The sequence below is a fragment of the Pelobates fuscus genome, chromosome 4 (genome assembly GCF_036172605.1).
Source record: "Pelobates fuscus isolate aPelFus1 chromosome 4, aPelFus1.pri, whole genome shotgun sequence".
Lineage (NCBI taxonomy): Eukaryota > Metazoa > Chordata > Amphibia > Anura > Pelobatidae > Pelobates > Pelobates fuscus.
The window spans coordinates 112,216,547-112,233,223 of NC_086320.1; the positions used below are offsets into that span (position 1 = coordinate 112,216,547).

Here is a 16,677-nt window from a genome sequence, read left to right on the forward strand (position 1 = left end):
CTCCGGTATCAATACCACCTAAGGGTTCTGGAGACATAAATAAACAACTTTTATAAATGTCACCTGAACCCATTGATTGCCCTTATTTGCCTTAATGCAGGTTTTGCCGTTAACTTTCATATTATGTGGGAGTGTTTAAACATGCATTCTGCTGCGGTAGGTTATTCCACAACATTTCTACCTACATGATGTATAAATATGTATCACTAAAAAAGTCAACAACATATAATAATAAACAAAATAACAATGACATCACGATCAGGGTTAGGTTCTGTTATATGTGACATTTTTCTCTCTTGTAATTCAAATAGCAATTTTCCCACACATATTATTATTATAATTATTATTATGTTATTATGAATGTGAGACCTCTGATTTAGTTACCAGAGTCCACTTTTGAGTATGAACACAGCTAAATAACTTACCCTTGGTGCTGCCACTTCTCTGGGGTGACTCTAATTTATTATTTTTTTATTATTATTTTAATATTTAAAGGGACACTATTGTCACAAAAACAACCTTAGCTTAATGAAGCATTTGTGGTGTATAGATAATGCCCCTGCAGTCTAACTGCTCAATTCTTTGCCATTAGGGAGTTAAATCACTTTGTTTATGCAACCCTAGTGACACCTCGGTGCATGTGACTTACACAGTCTTCCTAGACCTTTCCTGTAAAAAGTAATCTAATGTTTAAACTTCCTTTATTGCAAATTCTGCTTTAGTTAGAATTCTTATCTTCTGCTCTGTTAATAGCTTGCTAGACCCTGCAGTAGCCTCCTGTGTGTAATTAAAGTTTAATTTACAGAAGTGGAGATGAAAACTTTTAAAGTACCGTAAGTTACATTTGAATGAAAATGAAATCATGTTGTTTTCATGCAGGCTGGGCCAGTCACAGCCAGGGAAGGTGAGGCTAGGGCTGCATAAACACAAACAAAAGTGATTTAATTCCTAAATAGCAGTTAATTAATCAGTGAGACTTCAAAGGCATGATCTACACACAAAAACGGCTTCATTAAGCAAAAGTTGTTTTGGTGAATATAATGTCCCTTTTACTTGTGGCTTTACAGACATTGCAGAAGAGAATTTGACGTATCTTTTAACATTTTTACATATGAGGCAGGGAAGGTGTCATCGGGAGTGACAGTGACACAATAGACCAAACCATCTGAATTAGGATGACAAGTAACATTGCAAGACCACCAAGCTAGATATCAAACCTTTACCAGTACCTTCTCCTTCACTCTGAGAATGTTGACTGCTCTTACACATTCATGTGGGAGCAGACTCTCTCTCTAACACAAGACAAGCCAATTTTATTAAACTTCTCTTAAAGAACTACCAGCTAGAACATGCCTATCCTTTCCCCTCCCTGGGAAGAGACCACAAGGGACTCGTTACTGCTCTATTTCCTCCAGAATAAATCAACTGGCCATTAAGTTTGTATCTTTTTTCTTTTAAGTTTGTATTGCCCAGTTCCCGGTAGTATGTATCTGCTGCTTGGCATGCCTTTATACCCTCAGAACAGGAATTTATGTCTAGTGGGAATACAATAAAATTATACTTTTCTGACAGCAGAATTGTGCCATTATTATCTCCCTGACTCATGCCCCTCTTCCCAACATTCCCTTCATCACAGGTTTCATAGTATGCATTGAGTGCACCTGTCCCACGACAGATGGTAAACTTGTGTGCCGCAGGATCATATAACTCCAATGTAAAGCAATATGTAAAGCACATACACATATTATAACAACACAGACAGTGCTGGAAATACCACCGAGTGAATGATAATTCTGTAAATAATTTTAAAGCAGCACTGTACAGTTGTAGACAGAACAGAGATCCAAACTTTGCAAAAATGGGCTGCATGGCTCTAAAACAAGAATTTTCAGGGCTGGGCACAGTCTTGGTTGAGTGAGACTGGCAGATTTGCATTTGCATATATAGTTGATGATGTTACTCCAGATAAACATAGGAGCTATTGGGTTATTGGAGTGGTAGCTCCAGCCCCATACTTTGAAATGTACCCCAAAAGGCACACTATAAATGTTTCTTTTCCCCATTTATTTATTATGAATAAAATAATTATTATTATGAAAAAAACACTTTATGTAACACACTGCCTCTTTTATTCATTGATGGCTTCCCAGGTATGTTGTGCAAGGAGACTGGGTTTCATGTTGTGTACACAGCCTAAATTGCAGATATGTGACATTACAGTCAACAGGGAAACTCCTGAATTTGTGCTGGCAGACTATTTACACGCTGGGAATCTAAGCATTTATCAGGCAAAAAGTAAAAAAATAAATAAAAATACAACATTTGAACTATACTGTTCCTTTAATATTCTATACGTATTGTAAAGCACTAACAATTGACCGTGCAATGTGTGTCTACAGACTGTACACTACAGGAGATAGATGCACAAGTTTTGGGGGAAAATGTTGGAAGCTGCAATGGGTAGTAGTCTTTATATATTTTCCCCTTTCTCTTTTTTTCTTTGCATAATGACATATGCAGTTTGTTTGCACAAATAAACACACTTTCACCACAATTCTATTATCATGTCTACCTCTTCCAAAGGCATAGACCAACTGAATGGTTTGTACTCAATAAAATAATGAATGAAAAGCACTATGTAAAAAAAACAAAATCTTGGCTATAGAGGGCATCAATGCAGAAGGCGGGAAACAAACAGGATTTGTGCTGGCTGCTTGAATTAATTTCCTAGGTCTTAGAATATGAATATATACACTGTCTGGCCAAAAAAAAAAGTTGCCACCAAAACAAAAAAGGTCACAGACTCCAATATTTTGTTGGACCGCCTTTAGCTTTGATTATGGCACGCATTCGCTGTGGGTTTGTTTCAATACGCTTCTGCAATGTCACAAGATTTATTTCCATCCAGTGTTGCATTAATTTTTTACCAAGATCTTGTATTGATGATGGGAGAGTCGGATTACTGCGCAAAGCCTTCTCCAGCACATCCCAAAGATTCTCAAAGGGGTTATGGTCTGGACTCTGTGGTGGCCAATCCATGTGTGAAAATGATGTCTCATGCTCCCTGAACCACTCTTTCATAATTTGAGCCCGATGAATCCTGTCATTGTCCTCTTGGAATATGCCCATGCCGTCAGGGAAGAAAAGTCCATTGATGGAAAAACATGGTCATTCAGTATATTCAGGTAGTCAGCTGACCTCATTCTTTGGGCACATAATGTTGCTGAACCTAGACCTGACCAACTGCAGCAACCCCAGATCATAGCACTGCCCCCACAGGGTTGCACAGTAGGCACTAGGCATGATGGGTGCATCACTTAATCTACCTCTCTTCTTACCCTGATGCACCCATCACTGGTGGTTCCCTACTTTCCTTCCAGTTTTTAATAATGCGTTGGACAGTTCTTAACCTAATTTTAGTAGTTTCTGAAATCTCCTTAGATGTTTTCTCTGTTTGATGCATGCCAATGATTTGACCCTTCTCAAACAGACTAACATATTTTCCATGACTACGGGATGTGTCTTTTTGTAATGTGTTTTTATTCTAACCAAATGTATGTGTTCCCTTTGCTTCATTTTATCAGGTAAAATGTATGCACTTATTGCTAGCCCTAGAAACCAATCCCCAAAAAATGGTATTTGATTGCTTCTTGGATAAAGGTCAAGCACAAGACTCCATACGCCCTTCTTACTGATGTTGCAGCGTTGGATCAGCGTTGGATCAGTGTTACGTACATACATCTCACTGCACAGCCTATGTGAAAAAGCCACATTGAATGGTGTGAGCATGCATGCGTAAGCACGACTCAACTGAGAAATGATGCTTCCTTTTAAGACATCTCTGGGAACTGGGCAGATGATGGTGGAATATACACCAGAGATCAAGATGAAATAACGTAGATTTGGTGTTGGTTAACCTGGCAATTATCATTGTTTTCCTTGAAAAGGATTTCGTCCTAGTCTTTTGAGTGTGCACACACTCTCAACTTACTTAAGATGGCTGTTGAGCTTAGGAGAGCAATTATGTTGATGCAGGAGGTTCCAACCCAGCCTCACAATTCCTAACAGCATTTGACTTTCTCTGCGCTGCTTTTTGGGATCGACTGAGGCTCAGTTGTGAATGCTGGGGTCAGGGCATTCACCCAGTTGGGGAAAGTTCGCACTCTGGGCATGCCAGCAAAATGAGGGGCCTCTAAATCTCAAGTGAGTCAGGCATGATAGGTGGTATGCTGTGCCGCATAATCTGGAGGAAGTCTAGGCCTTTACTCTTCCGTAGGAAACAGGCTTCAAAAGGCCATATCCCCCCATGTTGCCAACACCCTTGAGGTGGCATGGACACAGTTGTTAGCCTCAGCCTTACTCCAGGACTGTACAAGGCATGCAGATTGCCTGGACTGCCAGCATGCTCTACCTGCTTGTTTGTTTATCTGGGGGCTAGATAATGGCCTAACACACCCTATTCCACAAGGAATCCCACTTCTGCAAGCCCAGGCCTCCCAACTCGCATTGACCGCTCTTTACTTCACATATATCATGTCTTTCCCTCTGCATATGCCGCTGATGCATACTATGTTACAAGAATGAAGAGAGGAGCCGCACTCAATTCCAATTTACACTAGGTGCACTGGAGCAGGACCAGCAATCCCAAAACACTCAGGCAAACTGAAGAATGGTAGGCACTCAGGGTGTTGAAGCCAAGGGCAGATTTATTGGGTCACAAAAATGTGACAGAGCAGCAAATTTTCGGCCTGCTACGAGATGTTTGTCAAGCTAACACCACATTAAAAATATATCCATTGTGCAAATTGATGGTAATCAACCAATACTAAATTTACATATACTAATCATCAATAATATAATCAGATCAGTGGTATAACAAAACATGCAAACAAGATGTAATATAAATAAATATATTAAAGGCTTACCTCTGTGTCCAGTCCATGGGAAGGAGGACAATAGGTGCTCAATATCATAAAAAATAAATAAAAGTAAAAAGATAAGAAAACGCCACCAAGGTTCCTGAGGGTAGACTTTCTGTCTGATGGAATGCAAGGCCACGTTTCCTGTCTCGTGAAATGCAAACAGGAAGTGGATACCTCAAGAACCCACCTACAAATATGATGATCTAATCGCGCACTGCCTTCCCAAAGCCTACTGCGCAAGTGTGATCAAACAGGATGCATACTATGGCATAGTTTTTTTCATTTTTTTTTCTTTGTATATATTTCCATGCATGCTAAGTTTGTTCATCTTATAGGCATAGCCCTTTAAATATGCTATTCTCTCTATTATTAGAAAAATAAATAAATACATTTATTAAATTAAAAAAATGTTTATATATATATATATATATATATATATATATATAACACAACAACGTGGGTTTGCGCGCGCATACCCGGAAGTGCTCCCATACACGGTTGACACACATCTACTGCACCTGGGTGAGTTTGTACTAATTGCTTTCTACCTATATATTGTCAGTGTTTGCGTTTGTATTTATTATTGTTTTGATACCCTGAGGAAAGTCCCGAGCGGGGACTGAAACGTTGGTCTCATTTTTTAACTGTTTAAATAAATTTTGGATTTTTATAAGACCGGTGAGCGGCTATCCTTTACTGAAATATATATATATATATGTATATATAAATATAGTGTAGTGGCAGGTATAAAGATATGCCAGCCCTAAGCTTACTTTGTAAGATTTCTGCCGTATGTATCTAAATTGCTTAGTCTACCTAATAAATACCACTCCCTGTCCCTATTTCTGTTTCTCTATGGGAATTTTTCAACTGACTAGCACAGTTTTGGATGCCAGATACGAATACTAGTAAATGCCATTTTGACCTCATTTTTTTTACCTGGTGCTAAAAATGTTTGTCAGCCTTTAATGAATCTAAGGGTGTGGATGGGATTTATCAAGGCTATTGTGGGTGCAAAGTGCTAAATGTTGAGACATTATTTTAGTCCTTTTGGCTTGATAAATTCCTTCTTGTTCATAATCACTCCAGTTATTACCCAAATACAAAACATTTAATAAAAGCACATCTCTTTGAATTTACATAATGTCCTTTGTGGAATTATAATGCCTGAACAAAATGTTAATAAACTACAGACATGTCTATCCGTAACAGGATGCAGATAAATATTTGCCTTCTGTCATTACTAAAAGTACAATTATTCATACACCAAAACTAGCATAATCTACAATTATTTCAGCGGTTTCATTCACATACAGTAGTGATTCTCATTCAGGATTTGCAATGGATTTTACATTTCTGTTTGTACCTGTAGACCCTTCTCAAAGTTCCCCACGAACACCTGATACACTTCGGTCTCTCGAATGAGAGAATGCTGCACAGAGGTTCACGAGAAACGTTCTACTGTACATTACTTGATATATCTGTCTCAATACATTCTCTTACAGCAAGGGTTTGGAACTGGACAGCAAATAGTTTGACAATTTTTGAAACGACATGCATCGGACATCATGTAAAAAATATCAGGATGATTTTGAACGATGATCTATCATATTCACAGTTTGTGCCTGTAGGGCCACTTTAAACTAATAGTCTACCTACTTGAATATTCAGTATGTCCCTGGTGTTTACAGTTTTACAGTGGTTCTTAGGGTCTGTCTCTTACGAAAGTCAGTGTAACTATGTGTTCTAGAGTAATTGTAGACCATGCATGAGTTATCATGCAAGACATAGCAAGATTATTTTTGAATACTGGTCTATTAGATGGAATTTTTGTGCTGTGGTGTCACTTCAAAAATAGATTGCATATTAAAATGTTCCGTGTGCCTCTATGGTTTGCAGTTTTAAAAATTTCCCTTAAACTACTATGCATGCTAGCATAAATGTGTTCTAGTGTAATTCTGGAGTCAGTGGCGTGCTAGAGATTGCAATAAAGGAATAGCAGAGTGTTGTTTATATCTACTTTGAAAACATGATATGCAGATTCCAATTGACCTAACTAAGGAATGTTCCAGGACACATGCAAGATATAACCTGTCCTCATTCTTTTCTATTAGGCCCGTGTACATAATGCTGAAATCTTGAGGTTAATCAATTACTTGACTGTGAACTGTTTCTATTAAGAATTCTTAAATTAACTGGCTATGTCACCTTATTTCTCGTAACAAAAAAGCATTGAGTAGTTTACCTACAACTTTTAAAAATGTACAGTTGTGCAAAACCCTATCTATCTATCTATCTATCTATCTAGCTTATTATTGGTATTCAAATAGCACCAACTTATTCCGCAGCGCTTTACAGTATAATAAAGGGGGACATTTAACAATAAATGAGACAATTACAAAATGTTACAGGATCAATATATTGATGAGGGCCCTGCTCAAACAAGCTATCTATCTATCTATATATCCTGCATTACATTTTGTATACATTTATATATTTATATAGCAATATAATAATCTTAGTACTTTAACAACCTATTTGTGATTTTCCAATTTAGAATTACACAGAATTAATTCAAAGTCCATCTAGTATATCTTACTTACTTCTGGCTTTTTACATTTACTTATATTTAGGTAATGACATCATGGGATAATTACCTAACATATATCTTTTAGTAAAGAGCATTATAATAATAATAATAGTAAACAGTGTTTAAACAATGGTTCCATCAAACGTATAAATAATGAATACATGCAAATCGAAATCTGGGGAATCTAATGAATAGACTTACCAATCTGATTAAATTTCAGCTAACTGAGTGCCTGGGGTGAGGAACGTTTATAGATGTCTTCTTCCTAAAATGTCAGCAGACACATTTGACCATCCTAGGGAAACTGCTCCTGAACTGAATGCACGTTAAGCAACACCTCAGATATATACAATGTGCAATGGATATCCTAATATGCCTTTCATTCAACTGGCTGGGCAGGTTTCTACATTCTGTGTAACATGGAATGATACCAGAATTTGTTGGCATAAAAGGCCTGTCAAACCGGTTCCTCAGTCAGCCAGGAACAGGTCCAACCAGTCTGCATCAAAGACTAGAGCAACATGCTGTGGCTGAACACCACAAAGCTCCATACATTTCTGTGAATGATTCATTCCTTCGTCAACTCCCAACAAACAGGGAGAGAATTTGTAGCCTGCAGCAAAATAATTCACTTAGTTTGTTGCTGGGGGGAGTGGCAATGCAATAACCTGTGTCAGGTACACAAAGAGCCAATAGACTCTACAAAAATTACAACTTGTTCTTATCATTTTTCTTTTCTTTTTTTTTTATTTCCTTATGTTTAGACTCAAAATGCAAAAAAAAACCAAAAAACAAAAAAAAAAAGCTCCACAAAATAACACACAATATAATGGTTGAACATGACAACGTGGCTAACACTGAGGTGCAGAGAAATGTTGATAACAGAATTTGTACCCTCCAGGCATACATTGTCAGAGATGAGATAGGAAGGATAGAATAAACACAACTGGGAGAGTCTAAAGTCATTTATCTTTGTAAATGTATCATTTTACATGTACAGCATTGGAGCTGTGTTGGATTAATTGGCGTCCAATAACACAATCTGATGACCGTTGGAGTTCACACCCTCTTTTGATGCCTCTGGTTCATATGTTATTCTTATTTCCCGGAATACAGGAGGGTTATTCAATAAACTCTGAATTTTAGAGTATTAAATATGACTATTTAAGCCTCAGTTTTGTAAATATTATTTACTAAAGTTCTGTATAAACCTTTAAACTTCTTATTAATCAAGCCTTCATAAGAAGAAACATAGAAGCGAGTGAGCAATGGAAAATTCATTTTATATTAAGATTACCTTTATTTAGTAATGGTACTAATTGTTTGATTAATTCCTCCTGGGCCAAGGCAAACAGGGCCGGTCCTAGCAACTTTTGCACTCTGCAAAGCAAGTAAGGACATCCCCTACAAAGATCCTCCATGCACCTATTTTTCCCATTGTTTCCCCTATCTTGATTTCTGCACTCCCTTATTATTATAGCATTAATATAGCGCTAGAGGAGGTAATGTACAAAAACATAATGGGAAGGGCAGAACGGGGGATAGCAATCAAGTGACACGGTGGATAGTTGCAAAACTGAACGATTATAGTGAAGTGTGGCTATTCAGGAAAGAGTAAAAATAGGTTTGCAAAGTACAAGATACTATGGGTGGCCATAAACTATTCTGAAGACATGGGTTTTGAAAGCATTCTTAAAAGATTGAAGTCTATGGGAGAGGCTGATGGAAGTAGGCAGGCTGTTCTAAAGGAGAGGAGCCGTCCATGAGAAGTTCTGAAAGCACAATATAGCAGTAAGGGTGTGAGCAGCGGACTGGAGAAGGTCACCGGGAGAGTGGAGAGATCGAGAAGAGACCAATCAGTGAAGTAATGTTAGAGTTGTTTAGAGCTTTATAGGTAAGGGTTAATATTTTGAATTGACACCTATAGGATGCAGGAAACCAATGTAAGGTTTGACATAGGGGCGAGTTGTGAAAGGAGCGACAGGAGAGAAAAATCAATCTGGCCGCAGTACGTTTTCTGGGAAGACCAATTAGGAGAGCATTACAGTAATCAATGCGAGAAATTACAAGGACATGAGCAAGTTTTTTAGTAAAATCATGCATAAGGAAGGGGCGGATGTGGGCAATATTTTTATTGGCAGGATTTGGAATTGGCACGATTTAGCAACAGACTGGATGTGAGCTTTCAAGAGGAGGCCACAATCAAAGATAACACCAAGACAGCGAGCTTGCAAGGATGGATTGTTACCGGGAAAGTGAAAGAGGAGGATTAGTATTATGAGCAGGAAGTATAAGAAGAGATTTTGTTTTACAAGTGGAATGACATCCAATCAGAGATGGAAGAGAGGCAAACGGTGATTTATTCTAGGACAGCAGAGGAGAGATCAGGGGAGAAGAGATGTATCTGGATGTCATTGGAATCCAGGTGGTAGCAGAATCCAAAGGAATTAATACGATTTTCCAAGAGAGGCAGTGTAACGGACCGTTCAGCACACAAGGGGTTAAAATCAGTTTAGGCGATATTCCCCTTCCAGATAGACGAGCAGCTACTGTAATCACCAATCTCCCGAACTGCAAACACATGAATTCTCCAACTCCCGAACTGGAACCATACGAATGCTGTGAACAGCCGAACAGGAAAAACCATATGAACAGTTTACACTTCTGGCAGTCGAACTGTAACAGCATACAATCAAATTCCCCCAAGAACGAGACGAAAGTTTGTTTTGAGGGTCAAGCAGAACTGCCAGAGCTGTGGATTTATTGTTCTTATATACACATTCTTACACATTAGTACCACCCACAGGGTTTTGTAAAACAACCAATAAACATGTACAATACACTCAGACACTCCCAAACAAAATCATCCTCTCTGCCTGTGATACAATTACCTTACACAACGGGTTAATGTAATTATCACAGGCAGGAGAATACACAGTTTTACACAATATTCATAACTTTAAAGGTATGCATCACATTCACATAAAACTTAAATTTTCAGAATCAGCATACTGCAAATACAAACATATGTCAAAATCATACAAATTGGTCCAGTGGGTCAAAAGTTAGGTCGAAGTCCTTTGTGACCAAATGAAGCATGGCTTTTCTGCCCAAAACCTGTTCCACAGAGTCTTTTATCCTGGAGATAATTTGGAAGTAATCCAATTATCTCCAAGGACAGAGGCAAAACTCCATTAGCCACATGGTAGCAAAAGACAATAAAATACATAAATATATATAACTGTGCAGCTATTGCATAAAACAGGTACATTCAACATATCCCCAGATAGCTTAGATCTCAGCGCACATTAATACTGAATGGCTCTCAGATCACATACATACAGTTCAATTGCCATGGAGCCAAAATCTTTCACATAGTCTTTCGTTATATGAATGGGCTCCATGGCATAGCTATCTGGGGTATCACTATTCAAATAGGGAAAGTACAGAATGACCCGGCTTTCGGGTCTTTGCAGGGGAAAATCAAGCATTTCAACATGGGGCCATAGTCCAGAGGGAGCAGGCGAGCAACCAGGCTCCTCCAATGCCCAGTGGCGGGGTTGGTACCGTCACAGGCAGTATGAAGAGAAAACAATAGGAGACCAAGAAAATCTGACAAGTTGCGAGACTTCCTCCAGCAGCATTCAGCTGAATGAGAGCATATCTGTAGGTGGTTGAATTTGTCCCATATTTGAGGTGTATGTGTCCTTGAGGTGTATGTTTGAAGGGGGGCAACAGTATCAAGGATAGAAGTGAGGGTAACGTTGTACAAGTAGAGGGTAGTGTTGTACAAAGAGACAGAGAGGGACAGAAGAGGGTAATGATGGATGAGAGTTGGGGACAGACATCAGCTGGCATTTGCTGAAGGTAAAGAGTATTCAGGTTTCTCCTGAGTTGAGAAGGGTATGGTTGGGGGTATTGGGTGAGGGACGTCAAGAACAAAAGAAACAAGCTGATGATCTGAGAAAGGAAATGGAGTGTCACAGAGATGAGATTAGAGACTGCATGCATCTGAAAAAATAAGATCAGGGGTATTGCTAGCTACATGTGTGGGAGTATTAGTTCTTCTATTTGTATCTTCTCCCCACTGTCTGTTCATTAAGGGTTTGTAAGGAGTATGTGTTTATATCAGCAAGGGGATTGCAGGGGTGACAGGTTAGTAGACAAGTAGGATGTGTTGAGCAGCATAGTGGATAGAGATGTAAGGGATGAACAGATGTCTATAAGTATGAAGATGAAACGTGAGCACATAGAGGTGCAGCCTGGATATTTGTGTGGGTTGTATAAGTTTGGAGAGATGCATATAAGTAAGGTAGGCGGAACTGGGTAGGTAGGCATAACTTCGGATAGTGGTATGGTGCTGTAAAGGTGGTATTAGTATGGTTAGTAACATGGATATGAGACAGCAGAGATTGAGTGAGTGCTGGGACTAGACAGGGAAGTATAAGTGAGGATGGTGGTTTGGGGCTGGGCAGGTGACAATGAGAGCTGGTGGAATTGTGGGACTGGAAATATAGGTATTAAAGTTGGTTGTGTTTTGGGGTTAGACAGGTGTTCTGAGCTGGGTAGGCATTTTGATTGTGTGGTGTTAAACAGGCAGGCCCGGACTGTCTTCGGGCACACCGGGCAAATGCCCTGGGGGCCGCGATGTCCATGGGTCGAGGCTGGCAGAGAAGATCACAGGATCTCCCTGGCCATTTCATGCAGGGCCAGCACTATCCAAGCGCCGGCCCCGCTGTTTTCCATGACGGGCCGGTGGGGAGATCAACGCTCTTGGTCTCGCCAGAGTTAACTCTTGCCCCACAGGCTAGCGTTCACTCACCACTAGCACCACCAGGGATGGCAGCAGCACTAAAGGTAAGATAGGAGGAGGGATACAATCAATGCTTGTTTAATTATTAATTTCTGTTTTTAGATTCATATATATTGATAAAAATCTGCTCCCTCAATATACAAGCCCTCCAAACATATTCACACACCAGCACATTCACTCACTCACACACACACACTGCACCCCTGACACTCACAGCACCTTCACTCACACACACAGCACCCTCACTCACACACACTCAAAGCACCCTCAATCACACACACTGCACCCCTGACACTCACAGCACCATCTCGCTCACACACACACACACACACACACTGCACTCCTGACACTCACAGCACACGCACGCACACACACACTACACCCTCACACAAAGCTTTCTCACATGCACACAGCACCCTCACACACTCACTGCACCCCTCTTGCGCACACACACTACATCCTCACACACACACACACACACTACACCCCTCACTCACACACACACACACACACACATCACCCTCACACCCCCCCATACACTGCACCCCTGACACTCACAGCACCTTGCATCCTTAAGATCACAGACAGGAATACTGAGAAAACAATGGTGGGATACAGTGAAATAACTTGATAGTTAATAAATGATGCCATGAAAGTCACATCAAGCAGGACAGAAAATGAAGTGAGATTTCATCATTATGATTCCACAAATTAAGGGAGAAGAATTTGGCTCCTCTGAAAGCCTCCATATTTTGTCAAACCTCTTGAAAATAGTTTTACAGAAAACAAAGTGGTTGCACCCATTATGTACTAGCAGCACTATAACCACTGCTATAAATTCTATTCAAAAATTAAAAACACAGAACTTTTCTGGAACTTTGCCCTAAGTACCAGAACTTGTGAACGTTTTATTGGGGACTGTTGGTACAGTTTAGTTGGCAAGCTAATTATCCCACATGGGACGTGGAGCCTCAGTAATTATGCACTTTTACACATTTTGTCTTGATTTTTGCTAATATATTTGTGAGGTGTTTCATTTTACCCTAGTTTTTAAATAGTAAACTTGTAACAACCTGCACTTTAATTGTTTTTTTCTTTTCTCTCTGCCATATGCACTTAATTATCTAGGCCTGAGATAAGTGTACGTTCACAAAAATACACAAAGGGTGATAAGCAGATGTAACTATAACACATTTAATTTTACAGAGGATAAACTTTAATATCTTTTTTTATTTCGTATTGTTTATAAAATACCCTGGAAAGAGTACTTTTTGATGGTGTCAGCACAAAAAAAAATTATTTTTATATTCCTTTATAAAATAATATATATACATTGCTTTGTGCATGTTTATGTATAAAGAACATGTAAACAAATCAGCAAATGGTGAGTCTAGAAAGACCATAAAGAGTAGGGAAAGCATGACATCCCCCTCTTACATGTGTTGCCAAACAGAGCTTTGCCCCAGGTATGGGTCCCAGGGATTTTTAGAAGTAGGGATTCAAAGATATTTCCTTCTGTAGAGAAGTGTATCTGAGGTTACCTTTACTGACTTGCAATCTGTGTCTCCCTTATCCATTACAAATTTCTCTGGATAAATCAAAATGAGTGATTTTGCCTATTCTCGAGAGGTTTGCAAGGCTGTCTAAACTGACTTCACTACCTTTGAGAGCATATATATATGGATTTCATATCAGAAAGGTCTCGTTTTGCATAAACTGTATTTGCACGATCTCTAATGTATGGGGCACCCTACTGTATATTAGTTAGTGGGATAATGGTCTGGGAGAGCAGCTGAAGGCAGTTCCTTAAAGGAATATGTGAATGGAGGCTGCCTAGAATTTCTATTGTGTTGCGCCTCAGGAGCAGATGTGCAAAATTCTCTTCCGCTGAATTCTCTTCCAAATTATTTAATATAATGTCATTAGCAGTCAGCATTTTCCTGGCTCTTGCCTGGTTTGGGTACGTTACCCATTCTGTGATGGCAAGTAATTGCCAAGATTGAAGTCAAATAAATAGTAGATAAATTGATGCCAACCACCCATAGCACTCTTTTCAGAAGATCTGGAACCCATGGCTTGACTACACCTCTAATTAATCAGTTGCACGGTGTAGTGTCGACTACCCCTGATACATCACAGTGGGCTCCCCACTACCCCACCCCCGACAAATATTCATATCTGGGGCACATTGCTTTCACATGTACTGTATATCAATGACATTTGTGATATATAATAATTTTGTAGTCTTCCCACTACTATAGGTCTTGCAAGCCCCTCTGGCATCTAAAAGATTAATATTGTCTAATTTGATTGCTGAATGACTAAGCTATAAAGCAAACACACCCTGTCTGTTTTAGCTTAGCTAGAGCGCAACAGATTCATACATGAGTTGATTATTGCTGTTTCAACATTTCTCATCATGCTTTAAGAGGTGCGAGATGAAAGGCAAAATAGATTTGTAGATTCTTTCAAACTATGTTTCAAGTGAGTATAATTAGCATTGTGCCACAGGGCATGGTATTTGCAGCAATAATATCTTATGTGGGGGAGACTCAGCTGGATGAAGTATAGCACAATTGTTGAATTTTGATGTGTTAAATATATTTCCTTAAACACTGAGGTTTCTTTTGGACCCAGTAATTTTATAACTTTACATGTTATCATATTTGCAGTGCACCCAGACCACTTATGCTCATTGAAATGGTCTGGGTGCATAGTCCCAGGTCCCTTAACCCTGGGTTTTTAAAAATCTGCAATAATTACCTGCTAGGGTTAACTCCACCTCTAGTGACTGTCTACTAGACTTTCGGTTGCCTAATTCATGCTGGGCGTCCTCATGCTATGCATTTTTAAATACATAACTAAAAGAAGGTATTATTTTTTTAGTGTATTGTAGTTAAGCTGAAAATTTTGACAATATGCGGAGCTTATGCACAATTACCTACCTTAATCCAGCACTGCTTGGCACGCCCCTTCTGATGTCATGGTAGCTGCACTGAGGTCCAATCAAAGCCTTGACAATAGAGAAGCCTTTGGTTGGAAGATCAGAGCGGCTCAGAGTGCATGCGCGTGCTGTGAGCCCACAAAGAGAGGGAAAAGAAAGGGAGTGGGTATTTTAAAAAAAAATGCAAAATGGGATGGCTTCCTTCTGTGTGAGAAGGAGGGAGGGGAGACAGGCTCTGTTTGCAAGGGAGAAGCAGTTATGTCTGTCGCCAGTCTTCAGTGCGCGCTAATTTATTCACAGACAGGGCTGCCATCATACATTTTGGGGTTCCTAGCACAGCTCAAGTTCTAGACCCTCAGAAGATACATTATTACAATTATTAGCACCAATTAAGGGCACCCTATGTGAAATCCAGGCCTTCAACCAACACTATAAAATGATTTACAAACAATTGCTGCGAATTTATTAAGTAGATACAATCTATTATAACATTTTAACACAGCAATTTTTGCAAATATATTATATTGCTGATAAATGACGGGGTTAAATATATAAGTATATATATATATATATATATATATATATATAAAAATATATATATGTATATATATATATATAAGTATTATGTATGAATTCTCCTACAACATGAACTAAATGCACTTATCACATAATATATTTTAAAAACGTTTATTTAGAGTATTTATTTATTTATAAAAATTTTTACCAGGATGAATACATTGAGAATTCTCTCATTTTTAATTATGTCCTGGGTCCACATTGCATTGTTACAATAGGATACAATATTACAAAAATTCAATATACAAACAATATATATACATACACACATACATAATTTATATATATATATATATATATATATATATATATATATATATATATATTTCAGGCCTTGGTACTCTTGTCATCATAAATATCTCATGCTGTATTATTAAACTCCCTGTGAGCCCCCACCCGAATCCCCGTTCCTCCCTCCCCCTCCGTCCCTTGTTTGATTTTATTGTATATTCTCATTTATCAATTTACTTTTTCCCTTTACTTTTGGAGAGAGAGAGAGAGAGACACTTATGCCCAGTGTATTTTTCTTATTCTGTTTTGTCTGCCCGCTTAGGGGTTGAAATCTTTACCTTCTTTTCTTTTCCTCCCCTCCTCTTTTCTGGCCCTCGACTCGCTTAGTCTGGACCTTAACTATGCCTGATTTGATTATTGTGTGATTCAGCGGGGAGGAAAGTAATCATGATGGTATTTATTAGGTTATCATTTCCATTTTGCATATCCATGTATCCCAATCTTTGATTTTGGGTATATCTATTTCCCAAGTTCACCAGGATACCCCTTTCCATTCTTGCTTGCCATATGACTTGTGCTATTAATTCTTGAGTGCGTGGAA

At 38.9% G+C, this 16,677-nt stretch overlaps 1 protein-coding gene across 1 annotated transcript in view; it reads right to left on the minus strand.

Moving 5' to 3' along the window:
• Positions 1-7,995, minus strand: part of RBBP8 (RB binding protein 8, endonuclease) — a 90,216-nt gene extending 82,221 nt beyond the window's left edge. Inside the window, exon 1 of the mRNA XM_063451476.1 lies at positions 7,714-7,995. The gene's annotated coding sequence lies outside the window, so the exon portion shown is untranslated. The remainder of the gene's footprint in view (positions 1-7,713) is intronic.
• Positions 7,996-16,677: the final 8,682 nt, after the last annotated feature.